The sequence below is a fragment of the Rhipicephalus sanguineus genome, chromosome 9, assembly GCF_013339695.2.
Source record: "Rhipicephalus sanguineus isolate Rsan-2018 chromosome 9, BIME_Rsan_1.4, whole genome shotgun sequence".
NCBI lineage: Eukaryota > Metazoa > Arthropoda > Arachnida > Ixodida > Ixodidae > Rhipicephalus > Rhipicephalus sanguineus.
The window spans coordinates 147,502,294-147,521,628 of NC_051184.2; the positions used below are offsets into that span (position 1 = coordinate 147,502,294).

Consider the following 19,335-nt stretch of genomic DNA (forward strand, 5'->3'; position numbering starts at 1 on the left):
GGCGATCATATGTCGTTGTGTGTCAACTGCTTGACACAACGGCAAGGACCACAACAGAGGCTCTCAGTGCTATCTTTTCCCGTTAAGGAGTTCCGGTTCAAGTGTGCACGGACAACGGCCCACAATTCGCCAGTTACGAGTTCGCGCTCTTTGCGTCACATCAAGCCCGGGCTACCCTCAATCCAACGGACTGGGGGAGAAATGCGCCCAAGTAGTCAAGCGCATCCTGAAAAATGCGCCGACTGAAGGAGGGACTTCTGGTTAGGTCTGTTGGCCTATCGCTCATCACCTTTAGAAGATGGAGGATCACCAGCTGATTAACTGCAAGGCAGGCGCCTCAGAAGTAACATTCCGGATTTTAACGAAGTCGCCAAAACGGAAGTGAGAAAGCACCCGCAACAAAAGGAAGGATGACCGATTCCACCTTTGACGCAAGGCACCGTAGTTCGAATACGGGACAATGCGTGGTCGCGTAAGGGCAAGATCGTCAACACAGCTGCCCCGAGGTCTTACATCGTGCAAACAGGGCCCCACAACGTGCTCAGACGCAACCGACGTCACCTATTTCGAACACGTGAGGACTATAGTCCCGAGTCAAGTGACGAAGAATACAGCGCGCCTTCTACGCCCTCATGTCCAGCTGCGACTGCCTGCAGAGGACCTGCAGATTCGCCAGCCTCCAGTGATGAGACAGCCTCCAGTGGCTCTACAGATTCGGCACAGCAGGCCTGCAGGCTACCTCGTCATGAGCAGTGTCTGTCTAGTCATCGAGGCTGAAGTCCCAACTGCGCCAACAGCAGCAGCGCATGCCTGCGGATCGAACCCAGCTCCGAGAAGGTCGACACGCTCAGTCAAGCCACCTCAGCGCCTTGCGTACGATGCAAACTTTCAGCAGATAGTATGCACTCTTTTTTGTAAAACTTTTGTGTAAAATCGCCGACACGCTACTCCCCTACAGCCGACACGGCATCGCATATGCGAAGTGTACACCTACCAAGGTATAAATACGGAAAATGCAATAAAACCTTCTCATTCTTGTTCTGCAGCTTACTGTTGCCTCAGTCATTTATCAGCACGATACAAGTAAGGCTTGAGCTGCGCGCACTCCCAATCTGCAGCAAGGTTTGCTCGGAAGTCGTCGAGGAGGACTGCAAATGTGGGAGGGTAGACCGGAGTGCTTCTTGAACGTACAGATCCACCTTGTCAACAGCTGGCGGCGACGACTGGGTCCCTTGAGAGTGCATCTGCGGTAGCCAGCTGTTTCTCAGGAACGTACGTGACGTCAAATCGGTACTGGAGTAGGCGGATGCGGAAACGTTGGATTTGCGGTGGCATGAGATCGAGATCCGCGGTTCCTAGGAGCTTTACTATCGGCTTGTGGCCGGTCTTCAGGGTGAAACGAAGACCCCGAAGAAACTCGTCGAATCGGTTGATGGCCCAGGTGGCAGCCAGTGCTTCTTTTTCGATCTGGCTGTACTACCTCCGCTCCGTTTCAGTCAACGCTCGAGAGGCATGCAACTGGTCGGCGCTCTCCTGATGACTGGTCTTGAAGAAGTACAGAACGATGATAACTACCCAAGCTTTTAATCCCTTCCTCGTCTATTCTCATTTCTCTCAGTTTGTGATAAATTTCTTCAGACATGACACAATAATCATTACTTGACTGTTTGTTTCCGACTTCCCACGTGATCTGGCCGTCACATTTAGGCCCCGTGTTAACCATCTCCAGACTATGTTGCTCGCAGAGATCTAGTAATAACTTCCCATTGGTGTCTGAATATCCGTCAAGGTCGTGTATGTGGGCATTCATGTCCCCTAGAAGGATGATTTCGGCCCCATTACCAAATTCCTTAATATCCTCACTCATGCAATCCAATATCTCGTGATTCTTTTCTCTGCAGTTATTTCCCGTCCACAAGTAGGCAACCCCTAGCCACGTTTTCTTTCCACCTACTGTGCCCAAAGCCCAGAGGTGCTCTGAACACGTCTGTTTCACTCTAACCCATTTGGCGCCGCGGTGAATCAGCATTCCTACACCGCCACCTTTCCTTTCTGATATGATCCTGTTGCACCCTTCCCAAACATAATTTTCAATATGTGGTGGCTCTTCCAAGTCTCTAAGGTGTGTTTCTGTAACCGCATAAACGCCTATCTCTTCTTTGTTTAACTGCTCCTCAATCTCTAACCATTTTGCCTTTTTTTGCCACCCTGCAAATTTATGTAACTAATTGCAACACGCGCCTTATCCCTTTTTCTTTTACCTTTTTTCTGGTTTTTCGCAATACTACCTGTCAAAGAGTCCTGGTTCTTTTCCCTGTTACTACCTGCCCCGGACTCCGAAGGGCCCGTGTGCCCCCCCCCCCCCCAAAGCTACTGCGCGTCGTGCCAGTCGCCAGCCCACCTCATGACCAAGCCTCTTATCGAAGTGAACTCCGTCTCTCTCGAAACCGCCCCACCTGTGCACCTCCCTGTTTATATCCACTACCTCGAAACCCTTCTCTCGACTAATTCGCCATATCTCTGTTTGCGTCGACAACCGCTCTTTGCAAGTTGATAGTGCGCACTGGTACTTCCGGTATTGTGCATACTACAGTTTGCACCTGGGGGGACACGGTGCGCATGTCATCGACTCCTTTCACCAAGGTCGTCGCTAGTCCTGACGATTCTTCATTCAACACATCATTTCGCCCTGCCGCAATTACCACGAGGTTACGTCTGTGAGCTTTAGCTGCGAGTTTTTCACTCGCTTGCCTCATGACTGTCCCCAGCGTATGTCCTGGGAATGTCCCTATCGAGACTCTCTTATCTCCTTTCACCCTTTCTTTGATTGCCTCTGCGCATCGGACTAAATTTGAGTCACCGGCAATAATGACCTGCTCAGACATTCCTTCTGTATCCTGCATCTGGCTGCTGTCTGGCTGCCTAGCGTGAGTCACGGCTGCGGCTTTGTCCCCTCCCTCCCTCAAGACTACTTCTCGGCAGCTGGGCCCTGTGACCACTGCACCTGCATTTGTCATGCCTGATGTTCCCTTCGCCTCTCCCGCACGGGAGGTCGTCGCCCTAATGCTTCCACTGTCACCTGCGTCTTCTTTGTTCCCTTTGACGACCTTCGATAGGCCCTCCTCGGCTGACCTGAGCCTTTCTCACATGACCTTCGTCTTCTCTCGCTCTGTCGCCACGGGTCCGGCACGGCAGCGCCGCGGCGCGGCAGTTCACCGCAAAAGGCCCTCGCTCTTTCCATGCATTCGCGGGGCGCTTTGGACACTCACGGCCGGTCTAGAGGCGCGCGCTCGCTCCTTCCCTTACGGCCTGCGCACGGGGCGCTGTTTCTACCTATGACCGCAACTTCGTGGGGGCGCTCCGAGCCAACCCGCTCCCGGCCGTTGCGGAGGCTAGCGCGCGCAGGGAGTGCTTGGATTCAGACTTACCGCGGCCCTTTATGAAGTTACTTTATATGCTATGCATGGGTAGCAAGTATATATCCCGCTTTTCGGAAGGGGTGGCGCTGGCCGCTCAGGTGGCCGCCCTCTTCTGTTGCTCGGCACTGCATCGACGCGGTTATAACAAAGCCTTTTTTTTAATGCGAAGCATTTCTTAGCGAACCTCAGGCACTTTGGGCGTTTCTATCTACGTATCTATCTATCTATCTATCTATCTAGCCGCCTACGTCTGGATGCTCTCCTGGTCGTCTCCATAACTTGTAATATACCAAACTTGGCATAACAGGGGATCTGTATATGGCGAACACGGTTCACTGGTCATGGCATGAATAACGCAAAATACCTGTCGCGTACATCATGAAACCCTCTCCCTCAGTCAGGTGTGGCACATACCCGCATACCAGAGTTCATGTTTTGCGGGTATGTGCCACAGGTGATACAATGTCTCAACCGACACAGTAAACTCGAACACACACATTGACAAGTAAGGAAAGTGGTAATAATAATTGTTGGGGTTTTATGTCGCAAAACCACGATATGATTATGAGAGACGCCGTAGCGAAGGGCTCCGGAATTTTGACCATATGGAGTTCTTTAACGTGCACCGAGATCGAACAGCACACGGGCATCTAACATTTTATCTCCATTGAGATGCGACCGCCGCGGCCGGAATCGAACCCGCGACCTTCGGGTCAGCAGCCCTACACCGTAACCGCTACACCACCGCGGCGGATACAAGGAAAGGGAGGAAGCTGGAAACAGAACACCCCTGGAAGACGCTCAACTTCTGTGCACTCGTTCACGTGGTCCGCAACGTGGACCACGTCGATTACGCAAAAACCGGGGTCAATGCTTAATGCAATAAATTGGCCGAGACAACCAGGCGTCTCATCATTACCGGTGATTTCAGCATTGATTTATCAAGACTCAACAACGTCTGGTCTTTACACTGCGTGAAAGACGGCTTGAATGTCGACTAGGCATCAAAAGACCTCGCTGCCACGTCCAGGACAGGAGGCGTCATAGATCACTTCATCGTAAGAGGCATCCAGGATCTCCAACAGCTGCGCTTTACCTCGCACTTCACTACACTTAGACCCCTCGTAGCCGCGATCACGAACGGATCCGATGAACAAGTCCCGTCCAGCTGCTGGTGCTCACTGATCACGGTGATGATGACCTTGTTCAAGAACTGTCAAGAACCCCTTTTACACATACACACGGGTTCGTGAAACGTGCGTGTGTTCTCCGTCATAACGGACAAGTATAATCATAACAACTGTAACGCAACTGACTGTAACGTACGTGCAGTGCGCATGCGCTTGCCGCTCGGTTGTTTGTATATCCAGGGGAACTTTCCTGATTGAAGCTTAGTTGCGGGTAACGCCTGTCCGTGCATTTGTGTTTCTTCTTTGTGCTGTTCGGATTCGCGCTATCCAGTATTGAAGAATATAAACACTATACATATCAGCTTGACGCGTCTGGTGTTGGTAACACCCATGTTGCTGTTGACATCGTTACGCAACTGTAAACAACTGGTTATATAATACATATGCGACTCTTCAGCATATGAGTGTGTTTATACAACTTCCACATTTCTCTAGCGTCATTCCGTAACGTTTCGCTCGATATGAGAAATTAAGCCACAGTCACCATCCCGCGTATGCTTCGCATAACATCGATTCCCACGGTACGTGGGATCTGCCGAATTTTTTAGTTTTTTGTAACTTCCAGAAAAAGTAAGAGGATGAATATTACATTTGTCGCGCATGCGCGATCGTGCGTCGCACTCAGAAGGCTCGGCCTCATGATCCGTCACCGAGCGGCGTAGGAAATGACGCAAAACTTATTCTTTGGGAAAAATGGTTTAGGAAACGTGTATTTCAAATACACATGCCGGTCGTCGTTGTACTTGAAAATTACAAAATTGCACATTTTTTGTTGAAGGCATTATAATTCGTGCTTTATTATTCAAACAGATACCTACTTCAAAAGGGTGAAAGTCACTGCATAATGGCCACGGCCACTGTTTTCCGCAAGTAGCTTTGAGTCGTAATCGCAGGAGCAGGAATAATAATAATAATAATAATAATAATAATAATAATAATAATAATAATAATAATAATAATAATAATAATAATAATACATTGTTCAAAATAGAAAAAATACAAGGTAAGAATAACATGATATAGCACGCACTCATATAGCCTCATACCTCGGTCACACTGGCAAATTTAGTGTCATTTTGAGCGAGTGCACTTACGCTCACAGAGTGTCACTTTGGCGGCGCGCTGCTACACGAGAAAGAGAAGTGTGCTTTGGAAATGATGGCAGTGGCAATTGGTGGTTCAGTAGCGCAACATATATTTGTTATTTTTGGCAATGCTCGCAGTTTAATTGCTTATTATAGGCATGAACATAATTTACAATGAACTTTGCGAGTAAAAGAAGTAAATATTGCAACCGCATAACGTCATTGGTCATCGCGAGCCGAGACAAGATAGTATCATATCCAAGACGAATCGAAAACAAAAATGGCGGACTCCGGTGCAGAAGGGACGCGTATGGTGACGGGCGTTTGGAGCGTGTTTTGGCAGCAATAATTTGCTCCTCCCAAAGGCGTATAAGCGCCCGCGTCTCTGCGTCGGACCACGTTGTCTTCGCGGAAGTGGCACCCGTGGCACAGGCCATCGCAAATGATTAAAGAATGACTGACCTGCACATCTGCAAGAAAGTAAACAACGTGACGGACGTGACCATTGCACGGCATGTGCTCCCGCATACCCCTAGTGGACGTGACCGCAAACTGCCCGAGGGCGAGAGTAGCGAGGTTTTTTGTTGTAGTATCATTTGTTTGAATACATGGCAGTATTCCTAATAACGAGAACGATGGTTTAAAAGTACCATGATCGTCGCGTTTAGCATTAGCGTATTTATTTGCAAGCCACTGCTGCCGAGGATAGACACTCCGTCGCAGCGAAGTGAGTTTGGCGAACGCACTTGCCGCCAAGTGTACGTTGCAGCGAGTGTCCCTAAGCGTTCCTGTGTGACAGCGTGTAAATGACACTACCGGCGAAGTGCACTCGCTCAAAGTGCACTTAAGTTTCCCTGTGTGACAGGGGTATCAGACAAGCTCTAAAGTATACAAAAACAAAATAAAAGCCCAAGTCGCACCACACTAGGCTGAGTCCCTGCATACGTACAGCATCCCAAGCCCACACGAGTCCAGATGCAATCTTCAGTGCGCATGTGAAGACATGAGGAAAACATTCAGATGAAATAATGCACGCCGGAGACGAAGAGGAAACATAAAACACTTTCAGAGAATTCTTTCAATGGAAAACAGAATGTTCTGCTTGGTACTGCAACAATATATTGCGCATGAAGTACTGAAAAAAAAGCACTGCTAGGAAAACACTAGTGACGACCACATATTGTACCATGTCATACTTCTAGTCTCACCGACCTTGCTTACAAAGTCTACCCTATCTCAGAGGCTCGCCATAAGGATGACATTACCCGTCTCATTGTAGAAACTGAGCACAAGGACGCACTCGGTAATATCTGCATTTGCATGGTCATCACAAAACCACTATATGGTTATGAAGGACGCCGTAGTGGAGCTCTCCGAAAATTTCGACAACCCGGGATTCTCTAACGTGCACCTAAATCTAAGAACGCGGGCCTCAAGCATTTTCGCCTCCATCGAATATAAGGTGGTCGGGTCTCAAAAAATAAAAATTGTTTGGCTAGCAGCGTCTTCTTCTGCTGAGTGCCGAGAAAGCCACACTGTCCCAACACGCACCTGTACTTCCTTCACCGCTTCCTACAACCGGAACAAGCAATTAGCACGAGAAATTGGCCGGGCACAGCTAGCTTACAATACGAAGCGCGTGCGGCGCAACGCGCTTTGGGGGGTTGGCTCTCGACGCCCCCACACGGAGCGCGCCGTCGTGACTGTATAGAAAAAGTTCCATTGTACTCCCGGCAGCTGCTGAGGCCGTAAGGAAGGAAGCGAGCGCGCGCCTCTAGACCGGCCGTGGGACACTCCCCCTATTCTAGGTCACTCTACCAGAGGGCGCCCCGTAACCTACTCGGCTAGAGTGGCTAGAGTTATATCGGCAGTTCGTGCACATGCGCCCTCTACAGGAAGCAGTGTTGGGCTCTGCGTTGGTAGAGCTAGTCGTTTCGTATGCAAATGCAGCGCCTATAATGAAGAGCAACGGCCTCTCAGCGGAACACAGATGCGGGTAAAGAAAACCTCGGTGATTGTCGTCTACGCAAGGTAGTACGTGTTCATGAACTTTTCCATAGCTTTTCTATTCACTCTGTTGTTATCCGTTACGACGCGTATTATTGCGATAGCAATTATATGGACAGTCTCGACTGATTTTTGCCGTCGCCACCATCATGCACCGTATATGTATATGATATAGATAGATATATATATATAAAAGCCACAAAGAAAAATAATTAAGAAAAAAAAGCAGCACCTCCCCGAAGGGGATCGTGAGGAAATGCGAATGCATTTGGGTGCACCCGATGAGTGTGCGATTAATTCATGAAGAGAGACGAGAGCGTGCCTGTAGAGGCGTAATGCTCGAATATGGCCGCGAGATCGAGCGGAGTCGCCGCCTGGCGGCTACTGGCTGAGGCACGCCTAGTGTGGATTGCTCCCTGCGTCGTCTGATAGCCACGTCGTGTTTGCATGTGCGCGTAAGTCCTGCACGTTCTCAAAGGGCGCTTTTTTCTGTTATGTTAGCGCGAGTTTAACTGCTCGTACATATACCTAACAGGGTGTACAGAAGCAAATGAGCTTGCTCGGCTGCATAGGCATTGTAATAAGATCAGCGAGTGCGACTTTGAAAGGGCTGTGTATTGGTGTCGTACCCTTCGTTCGCCAGCATGATTTCAGTGTTGGTGCCGCTTTCTGGCTCAAGCACATCCTAAAGTGCGCTTGGCATAGTCCGAAACATGAGGAGCATTAAAGAGACACTAAAGAGCAAAACGATTTTTCTCGCATTAGTAGAGTAGTCTTCCACGATACCAAAAACACCACGCTTGCTGCGAGAAGACGCTTAATAAGCGAGAAAACGCGCAAAAACAAAATACAGGTGGCGACGCGACCTTGGAACTCCCGCACCATTTGCCGTGACGTCACATATTTTTGACGGCGCCTGCTTGGGCCTACGTAGATTCTAACCGGTTAAGTCGAAGTACATTGTCCTCTGAGGGGGCCAGAGACTTGACATAACGAGTTTGTGGAAATTTCGTCGAGCCAGTGGCGCCAAAGTACGTTAAATGCTCTTTGAAATCCTTTACGTCACGAATCACAAAGTTCGGCGCGAAATTTAAAAATGAAACTTTGAACTTAGTTTTCTCCTCCCTCTAATAATAAACCTATGGTGGTGAAATAAACTACACAAGAGTTCTCCGAGCACAGTTTATCAATCTAAACCAATTCATTGTTTCTCTTTAGTGTCCCTTTAAACAGTGTGTGAAGGCACCGTTTTAGCGACTCGTTGGTAAACAAAAACGAGGATCTAGGCCATACACTTTCGCGTCGTTGTTAGCTGTATAACATTGGCACTGTAGTTCATCGGTTATGCAGTAAGCTTTAGTTGTGGTTAAGATGTCCTTTTATTGTACGGTCGTGATCCCGCTACAGCGAAATATTTCTATCAAGTGAATCTGACACTTCGGTACTCGAACTGTCCCCTAAAAAAACAGACAAAAGAATGACACGGCAGTGATAAAACGGAGTTGCCACGCGCAATTTTAACTTGGGACGAAATTTACGCGGAACCAGCCGTGTGCTTAGATTTCGATACGTTTTGAAGAACTCAAATGTTCAAAATCAATCCCGACGGCGTGCCTTACATTTCTGTCGTATAATTTCACGCAAAACCTCATCCTTATCTTTACATTATCTTGAGCGTTTGTGTGAAGTTGTTATAAAAAGGTGGAAGGCAACGTATATTAGTTTGAAAAAAAAAAGGCACTTATTCCATAAAATAACCGGACCTTTGTTGCATCACTGTCGTGCACGTAGTCAATCAATGAAAGCTCTGTGCTAAACTCTTAGCTGTTTTTATTTTGTTACTGGAGCAAGAACAAGTGCGTACGCGTTGAACGTCTCCGTGACGCTAAAGCGCTGTCCATAAGGAAGCTTTCCTGACTAAACTTATCAACTGTCCTACATTTCATGGAGAACTGAACAATAGAAAAAAATGCGTATGCGCATCGCGCGAACAGTGCTATTGAACTCATTGCACAGGAATATGGGTTGGTATACAAATGAACTAGAAGTAAACACTTAAGTAGTTGAGTCGTGCTACAGCAGTGCGTAGTACACAGAACAACTAAAGATGTCATACAGTGCATAAGTGCAGACGGTCATCCAGGGCGAGCATCCCTTTTATCAGCAGATTGCGCTAGTAATGGTAACGTTGGATAATCTTTGTGCATCGATTCAACAATGAAGAGCGTATATATTACCAGTAAGCTGCAATCAACGCATATTATACGCCGACAATCGGCTGAAACCGCTCACAACGAAACGCCGCTGTGTGCATTCGTATACGCGCCGCTGACGGCCTCTCCACACTAACGCGGCGACGGTGCTGCCACCTATAGGTCGATCTCGCGGCCAATGGGAGACCAGCGCTGGATAGGTGGCGCGCCGAAAAAGGGCGCCTGGCGGGGAGTCACGACATAACTCAGCCGCTCGCATGGCCTCCGCGCCGCCGGCTAATCTCGGAGGCCATGCCGCTCGTGCTCAGACGACCGGCCGCACTGTACCACGGTGAGCGCACGCGCGTGCGCCGTTCCCGTGCTTCATTTTGGCGCGAACAGCTCAAGCAGCCATTGCGCCAGTATTACTGCTCTATGGTTTAGAAAAAAATAACTTTGTCTGAAGGCTACTTTCTCAGGAAAGCACTGGAAAACGGAGAGAAGCCCTGCAAAGCAGACTACGTCTGTGCATACGGCGTCGAAGAGACAGTGCTGTGCCGTGGTGGCGACTCCATCGTCAACATTTTCTGGTTGCGTCCTGGGATTTGTATCAAGCTAGTGCAGGCTCATAAGCCTCCATTGATAAGTACGTGCTGCGTCGATACCAGCTTCCCACTACCGCAGTAAAAACAAATGTAAGAGACAAGGAGTAGGTGCGTCAACGTTTTTCTGCCGTGGTATATGTATGCCCAACCCGCGGTATGTATGCATGCGGACGTTGATCAAGTAAACCACCGTGCTAGCATAGCATGTATGGTGTCGCGCTGTTATGTTCGAGGGCGCGGATAGATTTCCGGCCACGGTGTCCGCATTTCGATGGGGTTGAAATACAAAGAACACCCGCGTACTGAGATTTATGTGCACATTAAAGAACCCCAAGCGGTCAAAATTAATCCTGATTGCCACACTACGGCGTGCCTCATAATCATGCCTTGTTTGGAACGTAAAACGCTAGCAATCGTCGATGTTGATCAAACACGTACGTTTATTCTAAGCAGACACAGGCAAGTGAAAAAACTAACACAGTACGTTAGTCGAATTAAATGTCGAGTAAAAATCCAAGACATTTGACCCTTTTCAAGCGAGGCACAAATTGCGATGTCACTTCGCCGCGGCAGCCAAAGCACAAAGAAGCTTTACCGCATCGGCTGACTCCAGAAAGCTAAGCTTCGAGTAGTCCGCTGCTTTGTTCGTGACAACAACTTCGTCTGTAGCACAAGTGAAGTTCAACGGAGGCATCCATCGCGTGCGTATTTCTCATAACAGTTCAGCGGCTTAAGCGAACGTGCCCCCGTACGCATCTCGTAGACAGACAGCTTTCCTTCTGCGTAACTGTTTGCAAATAATGTAGACTAGCTGCCTATCATATATCCACTGCACCCGGTGTCATCAGAAGGAGCTTGGTGTTGGTCAGATGAAAAGATTGTTACATATGCCGCATGCTGCATAATATGTACGTTTTATTTACGACAAAACAACGATTAAACTCTGCTCGTTGGCCCGTTTCCACTGGTGGCCCTCACTATCGAATAAATCTAGCAGATACGCGCAATTCGGTTTAGAAACCAGCCCGACGCCACTAGACAGGAGAGCAAGAGCAGAACATACTGTGCTCGCCTGAGTGCCGGGATGCAACGCCGCATCCGTTCCTATTCATATGATTTAGAAGGAAAAGCATAGAAGGATACATCCCCCGTCATTTCTACGTATTGTGGCACTTGAATGCGCAACAGTACTGCCAGCATCCTTTAGTTTTGTTTCGGCGATACGCGCCCGCATCGCCTCAACCAGTCGCCACTCTCCTCCGCGGGAGCGGCTGGAGTATGCGCGCTTTGGCCGCCAGGGCGGCACTGCCCACACCGCGGAAACTCCAGCGCTGGTTCCCTATAGGTCCGAGCGCGGAGAGGAGGAGCGCCCGAGCTCTCTCTCCGCCGAGCGAGCTCCGCGATGCGAGCGCCATCACACACCCGCGCGTTCTCCTCTCCCTTACCCTCCACCGCTCACCACCTGCTCCGGCTGCTAGGCGCGGCGCAGCTGTTGCTAGGGGCGAGGAGGAGCGCGCGCGGAGAGATAACACCTGTGCGCACGCCGGCCAGGTACGCAGGACAACCCCCGACTAAGAAATGCATTCGCATTTAAAACTTTCCGAAGCGCGGAATCGAACGGGCGACCTCCCGCTTTCCAGCGAGCGGCGTTAGACGGTTAGCTCACCAACAGCACCGTATTTCAGCCTGCTAACGGCGAGCTATTTATATACACCACTTACGCCAGCATGCTTTCTTAGTTACCACATAGGTGGCGCGATGTGAACGCGTTGCGCGCTTTAAAGATCGTCGCCCCGCTCCTGCGACCGCCGTTGCTCTCCGCCCTACAGGGCGTGGTCGCCTTCGTGCGCTTATCTCGATGAAAGAAGGGGGCGGCCGGGGGTGGCGGGGGGTGGAGCGGGCGGTTGTACACTCTAAGCACGGTAACGTTTACTAAAGGTGCACATTTTCACCAATTTGTGTACTTATAAAATAGAAGTTATCTAGTAGCCTTTAGTACCCGTTCACAGTATCGAGCGTTCTCGCGTAAAAATAGAGGTTACGTTGTACAGTACACGGTATACCGTTTACACAAAACGGCTTGCAGGAGATTTTATACACTCTAATCACGGTAACGTTTACGACAGCATAAAAAGACATGTAACTTATAATTTATAAGTTACGTGTCTGTTACAGCAATTTTATCTTTGTGTTTTCTTCATTTCCCTCTCTCATAAAGGTTACATCGACAGCAGCGTGCCAAGTTAAAAGCTAAAGCACCGCGATGAGCATTGTAACCTTTAGATTGTAACTTATAAAAGCGCAATGACTCATCCGTCAGGGGACCTACACTATGGAGTGGAAGTTTATTGATCAATGTGTCACATCGCGATCTGTCTTGTTCAAGGCTGGCTTTATCAATTGAACAGCGGATGATGTACACACAGAACGGGTCTTGACTGCAGAAAAGCAAATCACAGAAGCAGCGATTTTACATTGCGGCGTACTGAGGCAAGCGATGGTGGGGTATGAACTAAAACTGGAGTTCAATAAGGTGAGCCCGCTTCCAAAACCCGTAATTTATGAAGTGACATAATCTGCACAGACATCGGCAGAAGCACAAGAACGAAAAACTATCGTATGTTGGTCAAATGTTTCTGCTATAGAACTTATTAAGTAGCTCTTATATCTATTTTGCTTTTAAGCCGCAGAAGTAATTAATTTGCCTCCGGGAAGCTTCGCATATGGCGACAAGATAAAGTACAGTGAGCACACGACAACCGACCAAATTAAACTGACGATGCGATCGAAGAACCATCCCATGGAGCGAGAAAAATATTTTTCCGAGACTCGCAATGCAATTTATTTGAATTTCGCTGTCGTGTTGTCTAGGTTTTTTTTCGCGTTATAATTAACGGATCGTAAAGTGCAGCAAACGTCACGGGCAACATAGCACCAAAGACGCTTAACCGTCATCAATTCGCCAACACGGGAGAAAAAGGTGCCGTTGAGTTCACAAAACAACGCGGGACGGCCGCTCCAGTGGAGAGGCCGCGTAGAGAGATGTATGAGCTCGCAGTGAGTAACAAATGTGGCGTCCTCGAGGCGCCGCTTCAACGTTATCGAACCAGGGACGGCGTCATCTCTCCTAGGCTTTGCACAGCTTGAGGTGTATGCCGGGAAGAGCATTCAAATGCGAGGCGGTTTGTGCGGTTGTTGAAGTCGCGTTTGTGCAGTGCTGCTCTTTGTTTCATCGATTTAAACAGATTTTACGCTCCGCGCTTTGTTGACGTGCTTGGTTTAATCGTGTTGTGTACGTGAGTGGCGTGTAACTAGTGATACAGCACGCAGGGACAGTCATTAACGTGCGCGATCCGCCGCAAATAAGCCACGAGGCATTGCAACGGGCACGTTCAGTGGGCTGCGCGGCCGTTGCGATGAGCTGCATTGCTGATTCTTCGCTTGCCCGAGACTGGCAATTATCGAGCGGGTTGCATCCGTTGTTACGTTGCCTGAAGACAGTAGTAAATGTGATTTGCAGGTAAGCAATATTCCCTCTTCAGTACGTTATTTGCTTGTGTATATGTACTTATGTCGCGTGTTTACCTGAATTCATGCTCATGCTTACGCTACTGTACGAGATAGGTCGTGTCATACTTTTATGTAATCGTGTCATAATTTTACGTTTTAAATAAATCGTGTCATACTTTTATGTAATGCATTGTTATTGGCAGTATTTGCTCTGCGTTTGACATTACAAGATGAGTGTTTGGGCGTATATTATCAAACATCGGACTAAGATCATTCGTTATCATACACGTTTATGTGATAAGAGATGAAGGACAGAAGTTTAACCCTTCTTGCTGTCGCCGTCTTGGTAGCTTCAACACGCTCGATGAAGGCTGCAATCACGGTGTGAAATACTGTAGGCGGCATAAACAAAGTGCCTCAGATCAGCTTTGCCCAGACGAGCTCTGCGTGCGCAGTAACTCGCTCCTGATGTCAATGGCAGTCTGGGCTGTTTGTCATGTCACTGTCACCGGTACATGATATTTCGTGGCCTATATACGCAAGGTGTCGGCTAATTCAACTTTTCGCCATGCTTCAAACTCTGCTGCTGTTGTTTTAGGTGGACGAGTGAGGGTTTAAGGCGGTAATGCGGGCCAGTTGGTTGTGATCACTGGTGTTCATTTCGGTAGCGCAAAGAAAATTAGACACATTAAAAGAAAAAAAAAAGCCCTCGTACAGTGATGTAGCGCGTCGCGCCTGTGCAACGGGTTTTTGTGTGTTTCCTTGAAGTAAAGTCAGTTGATGTCTAGCGGCCGTCCTGTCTACGTGTCCTCTCTTGTCTTTAATTGTCTTGCGCTACCGAAATGAATAAAGCTTTAAGTACCCGAAAGACAATGAAATGGCGTTAAGAGTGCGTTTTAAGTGTAGTTTTAAGTTTCTTAAAGGAAATCACAGCATCCTTCTGTGTGTAGCTGAATGTAGCGAACCCGAGGCGCTGCGCCCACCGAAGTAAACATTTAATACACACACAAAAGGACATTTATGACGTGAAAAAATAAATTGCTAAATCCAGTGCTTTGGCTGAGCACGTTTCAGGGGACATGCAATCGACTGGGGGAAGGCACGTGCTCGCGCTAGAGAAAAATGACTGTCACGACGTCTTTATCTCGAGTCGCTCTTGATACCGACCACTCCGTGTGTGTGCGTGCGTACGTGTGTGTGTGTGTGTGCTCGCGCGTGCGTGTGTGCGTGTGTGTTTGCTCGCGTGTGTGTTCGTGCGCACGTGTGTGTATGTGCTCGCGCGTGCGTGCGTGTTTGTGTGCTCGCGCGAGCGCGCGTGTGTGTGTGCGCGTGTGTTTGCTCGCGTGTGTGCTCGTGCGCGTGTGTTTGCTCGCGTGTGTGCTCGTGCGCGCGTGTGTGTGTTTGCTCGAGCGTGCGTGCGTGTGTGTGCGCGCCCGCGTGTGTGCTCGTGCGCGTGTGTTTGCTCGCATGTGTGCTCGTGCGCGCGCGCGTGTGTGCTCGCGTGTGTGCGCGCGCGTGCGTTTGTGTGCTCGCGTGCGTGTGTGTGCGCGCTCGCGCGTGCGGGCGCTTGTATGTGTGTGTGCGTGTGTGTGTGTATGTGTGTGTGTGTGTGCTTTTTGCTTTAGTCGGCTCAGTGCCTCGGGTTTTCAACGTCACCACGTATCAACCCAACCAGACGGGCTTCTGTCAGACTTCAAACTTCTGCGTCTTGAACTAACTTGAAACCTCACCACAAATATATGCTGAAGTCATCTTCATTCCATAGTTCCACTCATACAGATCACAATGTACGGCATTCAAAATTCAGATAATTCATGCTCATGCTTACGCTGCTGTAAGAGTTCGGTCGAGTCACAAAAATAAATTGTCATGCTTTTACGCATTGTTGCCGGCAGTATTTGCTCTGCGTCGCTCGATTACGTCTAAATGCGTCGCTATCGAAACGGGGCAGCTGAGAATATGTTACGCGATAAGCGATACGCTGTGGCTTAATGATTTTTCAGATAGCACGAATGCCAGCAATCGTGCAACGTAGGAGTTCAAAGGGAGACATGGTCAGTGTGGTTGGTATGTCTTTCGATGTCCTTGGTTCCTTGGCGATAAAAGTTTGTTCTCTGGCACTGAGATAACTTTTTTTGTGTGTTCTCGTTCTGTTCTAGGGTGCAAGCAACGTGTCATTGTGGTTAGAAAAAACGAATTGTGATTTAACTGTCAAAGCCGGAATGTTTAAAGGTACGTAGACAACACAAATGATTTTTTCCGCCATATTAATTGTGTTGCGTTGGAACTGTTTACAGCATACACCCCGCCCAAGGCATGCTGGGATGATCTCCTATCAGGCAGCTTGGAAACTTCCAGACGCCGATATGCCTTATGTTCGGTGCAGCCCAGGTTATGAACTGTCAAGTGGAATATGCCCCTTGAGGAAAACGAGTATATTCAAGCTCCACGTGAAATGCCAAGTATGGTCACTGAAAAATGTAAATTGTAATGTTTCTGTTTCTAATCACCTGCTGTCGTGTTTCTGCTACTAAACTGTCACTTACATTATTGTATTGCTGACTCTTGTGCTAAACAGATGTAAATTGCGTTTGGTATTAACGTGCGTTTTCAAATAAGATTTTTGTTTTCCGATAAACGTATTGCACAGGATAGTGATTTGAGGAACGCTTATGTAGTGGTCAAGTAACACCCTTTTTTTGGGGGGAAGGGGGTGGAGTATGTGTCTCACATAACATGTTATCGGCAGTTGTGTGCAAAGTGGCAGTAACCGTTGGAATAGTGTAAAATAACGGTCCTCTCCTTTTAGGATCGACTGTCCAGCGAGGAGATTGCGGAATCAGCAGCTGACATATTGACTGATGAAACATGATGGTGCGTGCAGCAAGAGAGGGTTTGACTGCAGATCCTGACCACCTGCTCCTGTAAATTTGTACCAACCACAGGCGAAAACAAGGAGAAACGCTTTGAATACCTGCGGTCTTCTATCAGCTAGACAAGTCCCTGAAGCTATAAATCATTAAACTTTGATGTATTCTGCTTTGGAGGTATAAAGCAATGATATATGAATTCTTTTCGAATGGTGCATGTTTTTTTTTCTTCAGAAATTTTCTTGGGAGCACGCGCAACCCGAGCAACAAAAGTAAAGGACTGACAATCACCCTCTTTTTGGCTGCCCTCTGGGTTTCAGCTGTCCTGCTTATGTGCAAAGTACCAGCAGTTATGGTATGCCGCACACATTAGTGTACTTAAGGAGAAGCACGACGCTGATCACGTATTATTTCCAGGGGGCTCTACTCAGTATGACCGCTCTATACCCGTGGCCCACCGACCCAGGTGTCGCCTAACAAAGGGTATGTGCCTCTTTTTTCTTTCGATCTTCTTCCTGCGACACATTTCGGACCACTCGCTACGCGCATGATCGGCCCAGCCAAGTGTCGTCTAGCAAGAGAAGCGTGGCTCTTCCTTTAGGGCTTCGTTCTGTGCACGCCTAATCTTTTGTACTTCTTTCTGCGGCTTTATTATGCAGCGTACAAATATGTACACAGAGTAATGAGAACTTTCATGGCGGTGTGATATGGCCTGCCCTGTCCTGAATACACACGCTGGAGCTTTGGAATAATTCTGGTACATGTCTGCATAGAGCACGACTGTTGCGGTGTCCGTGGCAAGAGATGTACGCTTCCCTCATCGCAAGGAAAAGCACAAAACAATTTCCTTTGGAGTTGGCTTAGAGCTTGCATGCATCATAACGTCACACCTTCGCCCACAAGCATCGTGTTGTTCAAATGTGGTCTGCCACTAAAACGATAATTGAAAAGAGCAGGTGATTGGCAGATATTCTAATCATGAGTTGTGCCATGTGTATCAGACAAGTATCCTCTCTTGATCCAATTAAGTAGATGTTTAGCATTACAATTTGCGTCTCTCGAGAAAACCGCGTTGCGGCTCTTGTTATGCGCTCTTGCTATTACTTTATTTTTGCGTATGCATACATTTACTTTTAGTGCGTCTTTATATCATTCAGCATTCGTATATAATATGCACATACGTACCAGCCAGCTACTTATTAAGCGATGATTTCAGACATTTCTTTGGGTTTTGCGAGAAGTACGTAAAACTGACTAAACGTGGCGTATGGCGAACGGTTTGTATATCAATTTTGAATATGCTCTACGCCGTGAGGAGCAGTGTTAATTCTCCGCGCACTTCTTTACGCCTTCAGCAGCTTCCCTGCTTTGTCAACCTCACATTTTGTCAGTATCCACGTTTCCATTGCTGATCCCACATTTGAATGTGAACAAAATCGCAAATAGCCCTGTAACAAATAGACGGCTGGTATTTATAGTTTGATAAGTTTGATATTATAGTTTGATAAGCACGAATAACACTGTCAATGAAAGTGCACGAGCAGCAGAAAAATAGTTAAGTGTTATAATCACGCCAACCTATGCTTAAACTGCATAGAAGTTGGACCAAGAGAGGATTGCCTGACACGTATATCATGGTACTATTATAAAACCTCTGGTCTTCATTGATATTGACGGGTCAACCACATTTTAACAATAATCGCGGTTCATCATTACTGTAGTGCATGCTAACTCCAAGTCGCCTCGAATATTCGAATGTTTTGTTAGCTGCCTCTTCTAATGAGCGAAGGCGGCGCGTTTGGCCTCGGTCACAGCAATTGTCACGTTCTATAAGCAGTCATGCACTTGAATTATTACAATGCGCCAGAGCGTGATTTCCGAGAAGCACGTTCCATGTGACACCTTCCGCAAAGGTTCGCATTTCTTAGCGTACGTATATAGACGGTGTATTAAAACTGCAGAAGGAAGCACGGAAAAAACACGAGGCACGCGCAGCACGAAGTGCGAAAGAGTGGAAGGCTGCGCTTCCCTTGCTGTGGCACACCTGGCTGATCCAAGCATGCGATGAGCGTAACCTCCTGCAATGCGTCGAAGAAAGAAGAGCGAAGGAAAGAAGAGGCGCAGAGCGGTGGCCGCATAAAATATCCTGCAAGCCGTTTTGTGTAAACAGTATACCGTGTATACACGGTACACTGACGCATTCCAGGAGGTTACGCTCATCGCATGCTTGGATCAGCCAGGTGTGCCACAGCAAGGGAAGCGCAGCCTTCCACTCTTTCGCACTTCGTGCTGCGCGTGCCTCGTGTTTTTTCCGTGCTTCCTTCTGCAGTTTTAATACACCGTCTATATACGTACGCTAAGAAATGCGAACCTTTGCGGAAGGTGTCACATGGAACGTGCTTCTCGGAAATCACGCTCTGGCGCATTGTAATAATTCAAGTGCATGACTGCTTATAG

The 19,335-nt window shown here is 48.2% G+C and overlaps 1 long non-coding RNA gene across 1 annotated transcript; it reads left to right on the forward strand.

Moving 5' to 3' along the window:
- The first annotated feature begins 14,002 nt into the window (after positions 1–14,002).
- LOC125759886 (uncharacterized) lies at positions 14,003–16,187 on the forward strand. Its single transcript, XR_007417646.1, has 3 exons — positions 14,003–14,018; positions 16,012–16,075; positions 16,168–16,187. It is a non-coding gene; the product is annotated as an uncharacterized LOC125759886 (long non-coding RNA).
- The last annotated feature ends 3,148 nt before the right edge of the window (positions 16,188–19,335 follow it).